Genomic DNA, 13692 nt, shown 5'->3' with positions numbered 1-13692 from the left:
GCGCCCTACCTTCGATTGTCATGTTCGGATGAGGGCCTTTATAAACATCAACTCCGATCTCTATCAAGATCATGGAGCACTACTAGGAAAAGGGCTATAGATGGAATTGACACTAATGGCGCACCAGACATGTGGTGCGCCATTACTATATACTAATGGCGCACCATGTGTTGGTGCGCCATTAGTGTGCAAATACTAATGGCGCACCACGTCCATGGTGCGCCATTAGTAAAAAAAAAATAATTTTTTCAAAACTACTAATGGCGCACCGTGGGAGTGGTGCGCCATTACTCTAGTAATGGCGCACCACATCCACGTGCGCCATTAGTAAAAAAATTAAAAAAAATTCAGAACTACTAATGTGGCACCGTGGGAGTGGTGCGCCATTGCTAGTTGAACTAGTAATGGTGCACCATGCCACGGTGCGCCATTAGTAACTTGTCCCAAACATTCGCCCGAATGCACACGCCCCCCCCCCCCCCGTGGACCGCCTTTTCAGTTTCAAAAAAATAAAAGAAAATGATAGAAATGTCAAAAAAATAAAAGAAAATAAGATTCCCATGTGATATGTGGTCTAGTTGTTAGCAAAATTTATAAACATGAATTTTCGACTTTTTTGCAAAATCTCTCGAGAATTTGTAAAAATGGGCATAACTTTTGCGTACGAACTCGGATGAAAAAGTTTTTTATATGAAAAATCATCTACTCGAAAAGTTACATCCGACTTTAACGGGGGAACCCCGTTAAACATTTTCAAAATCCTCAAAAACCTAACAGAAAAAAAGATACGGGGCTTTTAAGATCTGGAGAGGCAAAAAATTTAAAAAAATTCAAACTTACTAATGGCGCACCTGCCCATGGTGCGCCATTAGTATCTTCCCGCCTTCAAAATTCAAAATAAGTCAAAAAATAAAAAAAGTTACTAATGGCACACCTGCCCATGGTGCGCCATTAGTATCTTCCCGCCTTCAAAATTCAAAATAAGTCAAAAAAATAAAAAAAAATAAAGTTACTAATGGCGCACCTGCCCATGGTGCGCCATTAGTATCTTCCCGCCTTCAAAATTCAAAATAAATCAAAAAAATAAAAAAAGAGTTAGTAATGGCGCACCTGTCCACGGTGCGCCATTACTATGTCGTATATATGGCTGGGCGCACCTCCTCCAGTCCACCTTTCCTCCACTCCATCTCCTCCTCTCCTCCACTCCATCTCCTCCTCTCCTCCACTCCATCTTCCCTTCTCTCCTCCACCATACTACCCTCCTCCTCTCCTGCGACCTCCTCCTCCTCTCCGGCGACCTCCTCCTCCTCTCCGGCGACCTCCTCCTCCTCTCCGGGGACCTCCTCCTCCCTCCTCTCCTCCCCTCCCCTCCCCTCACGGTTTCTCCTCCCTCCTCTCCGGTGAGCTCCTCCTCCCTCCTCTCCTCCCATTCCCTCATGGTTTCTCCTTCCTCCTCTCCGATGCGTCGATGAACTCCTCTCCGGCGACCTCCTCCTCCTCTCCGGCGATGTAGGCGAGCGCCTCTCCGGTGACCTCCTCCTCCTCTCCGGCGAACTCCTCTCCGGCAAAAGAACACGGCAAAAGAACGTACAAGATCCAAAAACAGGAACAAAATTTGAAATAATATCGTGCCAAAAAACGAGCAAAAAAACTAGCAAAAAATGGGCAAAAAAATCACGATCCAGATCCAAATTCAAATTTCAAAAATAGCAATGGCGCACGGTGGGGGTTAGACGGTGCGCCACTACTATTTTCCCGCCTTCAAAATTCAAAAATACTAATGGCGCACCGTGGCCTATACTAATGGCGCACCAGTGGCCTATACTAATGGCGCACCAGTGGCCTATACTAATGGCGCACCAGTGGCCTATACTAATGGCGCACCGTGGCCTATACTAATGGCGCACCAGTGGTGTGCCATTAGTATACCAGATACTAATTGCCCACCAGTGGTGCACCATTAGTAAAAAATACTAGTGGCGTGATACTAATGGTGCATCAGTGATGCGCCATTAGTAGGCAAAACTGGTGCGCCATTAGTAGCCCTTTTCCTAGTAGTGGAGGAATCATCCAGGGAGCCCGGGGGCTCAACGTCAACATTGCCCTCGGGCGACCGTGTTGTTTTTTCTGGACAGCAAACTTGTGTCCGCCGCCACCGCCTCCTCAAGTGTCGTTTTAACGATTGCTTCGGTGGAATCGTGCGGAATTGAGTCTACAAAAACCCTGGAAAATTTCATTGAGTTCCGATGGAGGAATCTCTGGCAATCCACGATATACCGGAGCCCTGTCAAATCTGGACGGGAATCTGGAGGAGTTTAGGGCGTGGTGTCCAGCTTCTAGCTCGGACGTCCTTTGTAAGATCCAACCGTTGATCGGCTGTGGAATTTCTATATCTACCACCTCTCAAACTTTCAGCTCGATCCGACCGTCCAAACTCCGGGAACCTTCCGATTAGTGCATCACTTTTCGGATCTGTTTTCTGCGCAAAAACGAATCCGACCCGAGTTCATCTTTTTTATGAACGGGATTTCGGACATCCTTTTTTAAGGAAGTTTTGTGTGGGGTGTTGTGTTTTGCTCCCGAACACATCCCACTAACTTTAAAATCTTTTGAACACAATCTTCAACATCATGCTGGTGTCAAATCAGTTCGGCAATATTGCTTCACGGCTGCCGACTTGCGCTATACGCGTCGTCACTTTGTTGAGCCGATCTCAACTTCTTTGGATCATCATCTCGGCAAGCCGAACAAGAGTCCGGCATCGCGAAGGATAAATCATCACCAACATCGCTGCCCCACAGATTACACAGAGCAGGCATACCGGCATCGACCACGTCACGACCTGCATCGGCAGGGCCGTACTGTTGCTTCTTCAAGCCGGTGTCCATCACGCCGACCTACTTCGACTCATCGGCTGACATCGAGGCTCCGACATCTCGGCTGGACCGGGGGCTTCGCCATGTCTTCATCAACCTATACTCCGGAGACTTCGGCGTCACTAGCCGACCAACTCTGTCATGTTAGCTGGACCGAGGGCTTTGCCTCGGCGAGCCAACCTTTGCCAGCATCACCGTGCCGTCGCTTTATCGCCCATCAGGCAATGGGTGTGCGGATCGAGTCCCAATTTTGGGAATCACCTTTCTTCGGATTGCTACAACAAATAAACCAGGTGCTATTAATCCCAGTATTTTTTGCTTGTTTGGTTCATTTTTCCCAAGGAATTATTACTCTGGTTTGTCCATCATATGTACACAGGTCTATCAAATGGTGGCCGCATTAACGACAGTCGCGTGCTGGTTCGGTTAGTTTCTGTACATAGTCCGGTTAACGCCGCATCCAGAGCTCGGACCGACCTGTGAATTCAGACTTTGTCACGCCTTCACCGCATCACCCCGACGCCCTGCACCGACATTGACTTCGGCACTAGGCCATATTTCTTTTATTACTCACTTTGCATAAATTATTTGTTATGCATGTTTTTTAATTATCATTATTACTATTATCTCCGGTTTGCACTATTTTTTTCCACAGGAAAATGATCCGGGGACTCCGGCGTCACTCTGCCGGTCTGCATTGCCGCGCTATGTCACCACTTCGGCGTGTCGAGCTCTCCGCTCCGCCACCTCGGGACCGGCTTGGGCGATGGAACCTTGTCCCGCATCAAGCTCAGACCGCGTCATCAATACTGAACACATTAACCAGGTAAGTCGCTTTCATGCTCAAAGCTTTAATTTCTAACTTGTGTTCGGTTCAACCAAGCATTATACTTTTTTGGAAAAAAGTTGCTTGTAAAAAATTTCCTTGTCCAAACTTTGTTTGTGACGCATAAATTCAAATACCCAATTCATTTGGGGGCTTCCTTCATGAAGCTTTTCCTCTTGCATATGATTATACTTGTACGGCTTCGTTCCTTGTTCGTGTATTACGCCACAATATGCACCATATTGACTTAAGTGATTTGCAAGCTGGGTTGCCTCGCTCCTGTGTTTACCCCTACGTTCCCGATTGTTCGGCTAGGGAGTAAATGGAGCACCTCTGCGATTGTCACGATCGGGTCACACGAGCCGGACCTCAGACTGGGTGAAGCCAAAAGCTAGCACTCTTATTGTTTTCAATTATGGTCGGCACACAATGGAACTCATGAGTACAAAAAATCTATTGCACAAGTCTCATAATAACAATGAGCACCGAAGAAAGGTATCGGTGGGGGTACTATTTTCTTCGAAGATGCTTCTTACACTTCGCAGTAATATAGCATAAGTTCCCTGAGCGCGCTTTGTCTGTTACAGCCTTATGGCCTGATTGCCTGGTTATTAGAAACACCGTCGATATTCTTGACAGATGGAGTACATAACACTTTTCGGTCCTTGACCGAAGAGGGAGAAGCCGACAGTCGGTTAAGACGCGTTTAAAGTTCGGTTGAACATAGATATGATATAAGTACTTCGGTACATGCAATCATTCTTTTACCCAAGTCACTTGAGGGCTCTTAAATTTATTTGAGCCATTTTATAATAAGTGTTCTTCTTCTTAGTCGTTGCAAAGTTTTTATTATTATTATTTATCACTCCTTTTTTTGACACGAGTGTGTGGTCACTAGCCGGGGAGCCTAATTTCTCTCTCAAAGCCGCTAGAGTTTAGTTAGCTAAGCTGGCCTAATGAGAAGTATTCCGCCTTCGGGATAGGAGGTTGAAGCCGTAGGCTGACCCGCTTGAAGTCTTGAGATAGGATGTGTCATGTTAAAGCACGACAGAAGCACTTTTTTTCTAAGGCCAATTTTTGGATTGGCACCGAACACTTGATCTTGTTCGGACGTCAAGTTTTTACTGATGTTTTTTGGTTTTCCAAGCTTGTGGCACTTTTAAACTATTTGTGTGTTTTCAGCACTAGTCTCACAGTGCAACGCCGGACACCTTTAGAGATTCGGCAAAAACATTCTCGGATATTGCTATATATGCATCGGTTTCGAATTGTGTCTTCGGTCCATAGTTGGGTTGCCCGGCTCCTGCGCTTGCCTCCTACGTTCTGCTTTGTTCGGCTAGGTGTGCAAAGGGAGAACCAACTGCGATTGTGCTTCCAGCTCACATGGTTAAGCACCTCAGTGGAGAAAGCCGAAAACTGATTGTCACAATAAGCGTAAACTAGTCAGCGATCCGATGACGGTGTTAAATGACGGGCCATTCATAACGATGGCCGAAGTGTTTACAGCTTGACCTCGACTGTCGCCGAACACTACCGGGGGCTATTAACTGGCCTCCCAAACTAAATCCTCAATACTTTGCTCTTACATTGGAGTTGAGGTTTCATGATCATGCTTAGCATGACAACCCAAAGAAAGGAACTGATAGCGGGACTATTTTCTTTGGAAGACATTTCTTATGTTAAACAGTAATATAGCATATCTCTCTGCGTACCTTTGTTTATAAAACCGTATGGCCAGATTGCCTTGTTTGTCGTAAATCTTTGCCCTCATAAAGGCTTTATAAAGTAGGACAAACACTCTTCGGCTACTGGCCGAGGAGGTGGAAGCCGATGGTCGGTCAACAAAGTTCTGTTCAATGCGGATCCGAGCATTAATGACGTAAAGTACTTGGATACATAGAGTCATTACACATAATTTGTGATTTTACTATGGATATTGATCCTTAATTCGGCCACCCATGCCCGCATTAATGCTCGGGGGCTACTGGGCTTCGGGCTTATTATTTACAAATATTAAAGGGGCACATCGATCCCCTGATCTGGTGTTGCCACCCGACCAGTGTCTCGGGAGCTACTGCATTGCCTATCCAATGCAGAAAATTTTAAGTGCAATACAGTTTCCGAGGAGATTTTGATCCTCAGGTTGGTCGGCCGCACCCAACCTGAGTCTCGAAGACTGAGCACACCGCTTTTTGTGTCCTGAAGTATTCTGCCGAGCTAGATGTTAATCCTCAGACCGATTTTGCAAATCAACCTGAGTCTCAGCGGCTACTGGGATCAACGGTCTTATGTCATCCTTCAGGTGCATCTCAGGTTTTAAACCGATACACACCTTGAGGGCTACTGGCTATATATCTCGGCAGAGAATAAATTGCACCAATAAAAAATATTGACAAAAAATTGGCCCACAGTCGGGGTGGTGCACCACCTCGGAAGAAGTCCGGCATAAAGCTCGGGTGCTAGTGGCTGGCTCCATAGAGGGCATTTCCAACATTAAGCTCGGCTAAACTCCTTCAACTTTTTTGGACCAAGATGATCTATGACATCTTGGATATAGTCCGGCGTCGGACCTTGGACACAGTCCGGCGTTGGAGCTCGGATACATTTCAGTGTTAGAGCTCAGAAGCAGTCTGACATTGGTGCTCGGCTTCAAAGATACCTCGAATGCAGTCCAGCGTTAGAGCTCGGACGCAAGAGGACACCACCTCCCAGGAACAACTTCAAACCCGAGGTGTGGCATAAAAATAACAAGGCATTGATAAAGGCCGGAAACTTAAAGGGGCTCCTTGGATACCTGACATGTAAACTCGTCGAATGCATTTCGGCGATCCTCAAGATCGAAGATGGGAAGATTTGTTGAACCAGTTTTCAAGACCGACAACCGAAGATGAAGAACGGTTCGGAAGAATCGAGGAGCGTCCCTAACTTGAAGACCGGTTCAGGGGGCTACTGACGGTGTCCTGGACTAGGGGGTACTCACCACGTCATCTCCCGATATGTTAGATTGGGCCGAGGACCCCATGGCCGTATACTCATGGGCCAGTTCGGACAGCTACCGCATACAAGGAAGATTCCACAAGACTTGGCGATCAAGACAAGGACTCCTCCCCACCAGCATATTCGGCTAGGACTCTTGTTATCCTAGGCCTCTGGTGCATTATATAAACCGAGGCCAGGCTAGTCAATAGATCATATACAACAACAATCATACCATAGGCTAGCTTCTAGGGTTTAGCCTCTACGATCTCGTGGTAGATCAACTCTTGTAATACTCATATCACCAATATCAATCAAGCAGGACGTAGGGTTTTACCTCCATCAAGAGGGCCCGAACCTGGGTAAAATATCGTGTCTCCTGCCTCCTGTTACCATCCGCCTTAGACGCACAGTTCGGGACCCCCTACTCGAGATCCGCCGGTTTTGACACCGACAATCATGGTCTGCCTGTTGGTGCACTCATATGACTTGTGGCCTCGGCCTCCGCAAGTGAAACACTTGAAGGAACTCGTCTTGATGGTCTCATCAGTTTGGGTTGATGATGATGAAGCCCTCGGCTTGAAGTTTCTCGTAGTAGGATGACTTGGAGTTGACGAAGCTTTCTTGGAACTCGACTTGTCGATGTTGCTTGTAGAAGGCTTGGTAGACGTTGTTGGAGTCGTTGAAGCTTGGGTGTTAGAGAAGCCGAATGACTTGGATGAGAACTTGGCATACTTGAAATCATCTTGCACTAGGCGTTCCTGTTTGGTAGCTTCATGCACTAGCTCGATGAGGTTCGAGTATGGTTGGAAGTCGGCGATCTTCTTGATGGGATGGTTGAGTCCATTCAAGAAACGTGCCATAGTTTGCTCATCATCTTTCGTGACATTGGCTCGTATCATTGCAATCTCCATCTCCTTGTAGTACTCTTCAACGCTCTTGGTTCCTTGCTTGAGTAGTTGGAGCTTCTTGAAAAGGTCGCGGTTGTAGTAGGTAGGCACGAATCATGCTCTTGATGAACTTGTTGTTCTTGGAGAGCTTGTGGAAGATCATGTCAAGCTCGAGGAGGAAATTGACGGTGCACGCGAGCTTGGAATCTTCTTTCTTGAATTTCTTCGTGAAGTGCTTCTTCTTGTTCACGAGCTTGTCGGCCTCGGTCGGCTATGGCTTGACTTGAATCGTGTAGAGCTTGTTGTGCCACAAGTGCTTGAGCATCACGGAGTTTTTGTTCTTGACGTTGTGCCTCGGCATCTTGTGCATTTTGGTGAAGACGCGCTCGCTCTTCCTCTTCATGTTGGCGTTGTCGTTGTCGTTCTCATGCTAGCGCAAAGGCCTATTGGTTTCGACATCGTCGGTGCTCTTGCGAGTCGGTGTCGCATAGAGGATTGAGGCTTGCTTGATGCCCGTTGCGCACGGCACGGCGAAGAGTGTTCGATGTCGATTACTTGAGCCGGAGAGGGTGAAGTCAGATTGGCGACTTGAACGGCTCCTTCTTGAAGTGGAAGAAGAGCGGTTGAGCAACAAAGCATGTATCTCATCCATTCTTGCGTCATTCTCTTGCTTGTGATCATCGAGCTTGTGGTTGAAGTAGTCCCTTGTACGTTGCTCGGAGAGTCACAAGTCGGTGGCGAGGTTGTCGATGCGTTCACTCATAGCTTGTTGCTCTTGATGCAAAGCACGTTGTGCACCAAAGAGGTGACTCTTGGTGACGAAGGAGTTCATGTCGTTGTCTTGCTCCATGAAGAGTGGGTTGGTAGAAGTACTTGGCCTATCCATCATTCCAAGACAAATGAGAGAGGTAGAAAGAGAAGAACGAATACTAAATGTACCTTGACCGAAGTTGAATGTGGATCGATGATCACTCCAATGTAGGACAAGGAAATATCACAATTGGTACTAGCTCATGTCGGTTTCTCACACCTACACAAGTAAAAGGTTATGGTGGAGCTTGCTTAGGATGGTGGCACAAAATTTGATGCAATTGTAAGTGAGATTCAATAATGTTGGAAAAGATTCGCAAGATTCAATGTAATAAGTAGACCAATGCTACCTCTTGAGCACTGCGTTGGTTTTCCCCGAAGAGGAAGGGATGATGCAGCAAAGTAGTGTAAGTATTTCCCTCAGTTTTTGAGAACCAAGGTATCAATCCAGTAGGAGGCTACGCGCGAGTCCCTCGTACCTGCACAAAACAAATAAATCCTCGTAACTTACGAGAATAGGGGTTGTCAATCCCTACACGGCCACTTACGAGAGTGAGATCTGATAGATATGATAAGATAATATTTTTGGTATTTTTGTGATAAAGATGCAAAGTAAAATAAAGGCAAAGTAAAAAAGCAAAGGAAATAACTAAGTAGTAGGAGATTAATATGATAAAGATAGACCCGGGGGCCATAGGTTTCACTAGTGGCTTCTCTCGAGAGCATAAGTATTCTACGGTGGGTGAACAAATTACTGTTGAGCAATTGACAGAATTGAGCATAGTTATGAGAATATCTAGGTATGATAATCTATATATGTAACACCCTCGATGCGACTATATCTCCCACGTGTCGAGGCACGACTTAGAGGCATAATCGCGCATATGTCGCAAGTTAGGCAATCTTCACAACATCCCATGTAATTTAGATAATAAAAGGGGAGATAACATAGTTGGCTTACACTCGCCACGTCAATCAAGTACATAAATAACATTACATCAACCAAACACTCATGGCCCGACTACGGCGCCAAAATAAAAGATAACCCAACAAGCGACACGGTCCCGATCACCCCAACTGGGCACCACTACTGATCATTAGGGAAAGACACATAGTATCGCTGAGAGTCCTCGTCGAACTCCCACTTGAGCTCAAGCGTGTCACCTGGAGCGGAATCATCAGGCCCTGCATCTGGTGTAATAGTAATTTGTGAGCCACAGGGACTCAACAATCTCGCAACCTCGCGATCAAGACTATTTAAGCTTATGGGTAAGGCAAGGTAAATGTAAGTGGAGCTGCAGCAAGTGACTAGCATATATGGTGGCTATCCTGTTCGCAAAAGAGAGCGAGAAGAGAAGGCAAAGCGCGAGCGAGTAACTAGAGGAAAGCCTGCACAAACATTACTCCAACACCGTGTCCACTTCTCGGACTCCTCCGAGAAGAGGCCATCACGGTAACTCACACTGTTGATTCATTTTAATTAAGTTAAGGTTCAAGTTATCTACAACCGGACATTAACAAATTCCCATCTGCCCATAACCGTGGGCACGGCTTTCGAAAATTCAAATCCCTGCAGGGGAGTCCCAACTTAGCCCATGACAAGCTCTCACGGTCAACGAAGGAATAGACCTCCTCCCGAGACGTTCCGATCAGACTCGGTACTTCAGTTCTTCAAGACACTTCGACAGGTTAAAACTAATCCAGCAACACCGCCCGAATGTGCCGACAAATCCCGATAAGAGTTGCACATATCTCTTTCTCAGGGCACACTCAGATTGTCCTAGGTACAGGTAGGCCAGCCCAGAGTTGCCCCTGGTGGCCACCAGTAGCTGACAGGTGGACCAACACTCAGAGGAGCACTGGCCCGGGGGGGCTTAAAATAAGATGACCCTCGGGCTCCGGAAACCCAAGGGAAAAAGAGGCTAGGTGGCAAATGGTAAAACCAAGGTTGGGCATTGCTGGAAAAGCTTTAATCAAGGCGAACTATCAAGGGGTTCCCATTATAACCCAACCGCATAAGGAACGCAAAATCCGGGAACATAACACCGATATGACGAAAACTAGGGCGGCAAGAGTGGAACAAAACACTAGGCGAGAGGCCGAGCCTTCCACCCTTTACCAAGTATATAGATGCATTAAGATAACATGGCAATATAATGATATCCCAACAAGTAAAATAATGTTCCAACAAGGAACGGTCTCCAATCTTCACCTGCAACTAGCAATGCTATAAGAGGGGCTGAGCAAAGCGGTAACATAGCCAATCAACGGTTTGCTAGGACATGGTGGGTTAGAGGTTTGACATGGCAATTTGGGAGGCTTGAAAGCAAGTGGTAGGCATCGTAGCATTGGCATAGCAAAAGAGCGAGCATCTAGCATAGCAAAGATAGTAGTGATTTCGAGGGTATGATCATCTTGCCTGCAAAGTTGTCAGAGTTGACTGGATCCTCGAAAGCAAACTCAACGGCCTCCTCGTTAGTGAACTCGTCTCCCGGCTCTGCTCAAACAAGACTAACAAGCAACAAGGACACAATCAACCACGTGCAAGGATCAAACAATATGATGCAAACATGGTATGCTATGCGGGATGCGATGCGGGATGCATATGCAAGATGTGACAAGGAATGCATGAATCTGGCCTCAACTTGGAAATCCAAGTGTGCCACTGGAAAGATGAGATGAAATTGCTTGAAAGCGATATAAAGAACGCCGGAATCGGAGTTACGGTTTGGAAAAGGCAAGCAATTCAAATATGACCACGTTCTGCAATTTACAGCAAGTAGCCATCTAAATGCAGCAAGATGAACATGCTACAGCACCCAAACATGACAACAAAATACATGGCAGGGATGCATTCAAGATGCTTAACAAAAGTCTAGCACTGAGCTACGGCCAATTCGTCCATTAACAGGTTCAAACAAGCATGGCAAAAATGCATATGACAAACAGACCTCAGACTTAGTGAAATTAACACTTGTCTGGAATTTCAGATCCGGTAGCACACTTCGGAATAAACAAAACTATATGCTATAGGACCTGAACATGGCAAAGTAAAGCATGGCATGGAGCTACTCAAAGATCTTAACAAAAGTCCCTTAGTGACCTTGAGCCAAAAGGGATCAAAAAATACAATTGCAAGCATGTGAACATGGCAAAAACATAATCAGTTCTCAGACTTAGTGAAAATTGGAGCATGCTGAAACAGATATCAAGTAGGCATGTTTACGAACTCGATGCACTCACTACAGAGCAAGTCATGGCAAACTAAGCATACACCCATCAATAATACACAAAATACAAGCTAGACATGGCAAAAACAATACCATAGCATACACGGATCAACTACAACATCCTCGGCAAAATCGCTAACAAGTAGACAATCTGCCCAGATTCACGAAATAGCAAAAGTAGAGCTCGATTGACTCAAACTAGGGTGCTCCATAATTGCAAACAAAGACATGTATGGATAGAGCACTACAAGATTAACAAAACATCCTTACTGATCATCCTCAAAAGAGGCACAGATCACTAGGAAACAACATGAACATATGGCCATATGAGATAAACAGCTCAAGGACTTAGTGGAAATGCTAAGTCCCTGAAATCAGCATTACCAAGTGCCTCACTTTGCAAGCTTGTGCTAGTCACCACACACATCACAAAAATACATGGGTTGCACCTCTGGAAATATGGCAAGACCCTTAACAAAACATATGTAGAGCTCATGGGCATATCATGCACACAATAATCATGGCAAAAATGACAAATATCTAAATGGAGTAGCAGATCTGACAATTATCTCAAGTAGCACTCTTCCAACAGCATTTCGGGAATCAAGATGAACTCAAATGAAAATGATGCAATGGAATGAAATGATGTACTCTCTGAGGCGAACATTTTGATATGCTATATGCACAAATCGGAGCTATGGATGCAAAGTTACGGCATGATGAACATGAGCATATGGATCTGAGAATCTCGGGGACTTAGAAGAATTTCAACCTCGCAAAAGTCAAACCGGGATGGAGAGAAGCGGGACGGCACGGATCCGGGACGGAGGACGTCGTTTGGTTGGAGGGATGGGTGGATCTCGTCCACCCTCCTCGGATCCGACCAGAACAGAGCTCCGGCGAGCTTGAACGCCGGCAAGGAGGAGCTCCGGCGGCGGAGCTCGGCGAGCCCGGGCGGCGAGGCATGGATCCGATGGCGGCGCGAGGAGGCGCAGGCGACGGCGGCGAAGCCACGCGGCGGAGGCGGCGGCGCAACTTCGGCAGAAGTCGAGGCGGCGGCGAAGGCGACTTCTGGCGACGGCTGGCGGCGCAACTCTGGCGTGAAGAGGCGGCGGAGAGGAAGAGGCACTCGGGCGGCGGTGCGGGATCTGGCCCGAATCGGCCCCGCGCGGGCCGGATCTGGGCCGGCGGGCGGCGCGGTGAAGTGGGGTGCGGGGCGGACAGGTGTCAGGCGGCGATTGGCGGCGGGGATTTTGTCCAGCGCGGATCCGGACACGTCCGGCGGCGCGCGAGGAAGAGAACTAGGGTTTCGGGGAAGAGGAAACGGGAATTTCGAAGGGGGTGTATTTATAGGCATCGAGGGAGCTAGGAGAGTCCAAATGAGGTGCGGTTTTCGACCACGCGATCGTGATCGAACGCTCTAGATGATGGAGAAGGTTTTGGTGGGTTTTGGGCCAAATTGGAGGGGTGTTGGGCTGCAACACACACGAGGCCTTTTCGGTCCCTCGGTTAACCGTTGGAGTATCAAACGAAGTCCAAATGATACGAAACTTGACAGGCGGTCTACCGGTAGTAAACCAAGGCCACTTGGCAAGTCTCGGTCCAATCCAGAAATGTTTAATCCCCACACACGAAAGAAAGGTAGAAATGACCACCGGAGGAGAACGAAGCGCCGGAATGCAAAACGGACAACGGGGAAAAAGCTTGAATGCATGAGATGAACACGTATGCAAATGCAATGCACATGATGACATGATATGAGATGCATGACAATGACAACAACACACGAAGACAAAAACCCGAACCCAAGAAAATAAAATAACTTAACGCCGGAAACGGCAAGAGTTGGAGTACAAATTGGGTAAATCATATCCGGGGTGTTACAACACTCCACCACTATGAAAGGATCTCGTCCCGAGATCTAGGACTGAAAGAACGCCGGGTACTCAGAACGGAGGTGATCCTCGTGTTCCCAGGTAGCTTCACGATTGGAATGGTGTGACCACTTGACTTTGAGGAATTTGATTGACTTGTTGCGAGTCTTGCGTTCAGTCTCTTCGAGAATAGCCACGAGGTGCTCACGA

This window comes from Triticum aestivum, chromosome 5A (genome assembly GCF_018294505.1).
Source record: "Triticum aestivum cultivar Chinese Spring chromosome 5A, IWGSC CS RefSeq v2.1, whole genome shotgun sequence".
Classification (NCBI taxonomy): Eukaryota; Viridiplantae; Streptophyta; class Magnoliopsida; order Poales; family Poaceae; genus Triticum; species Triticum aestivum.
The sequence above is the reverse complement of the archived record's forward strand: the minus strand, read 5'-3'. Positions refer to the sequence as shown.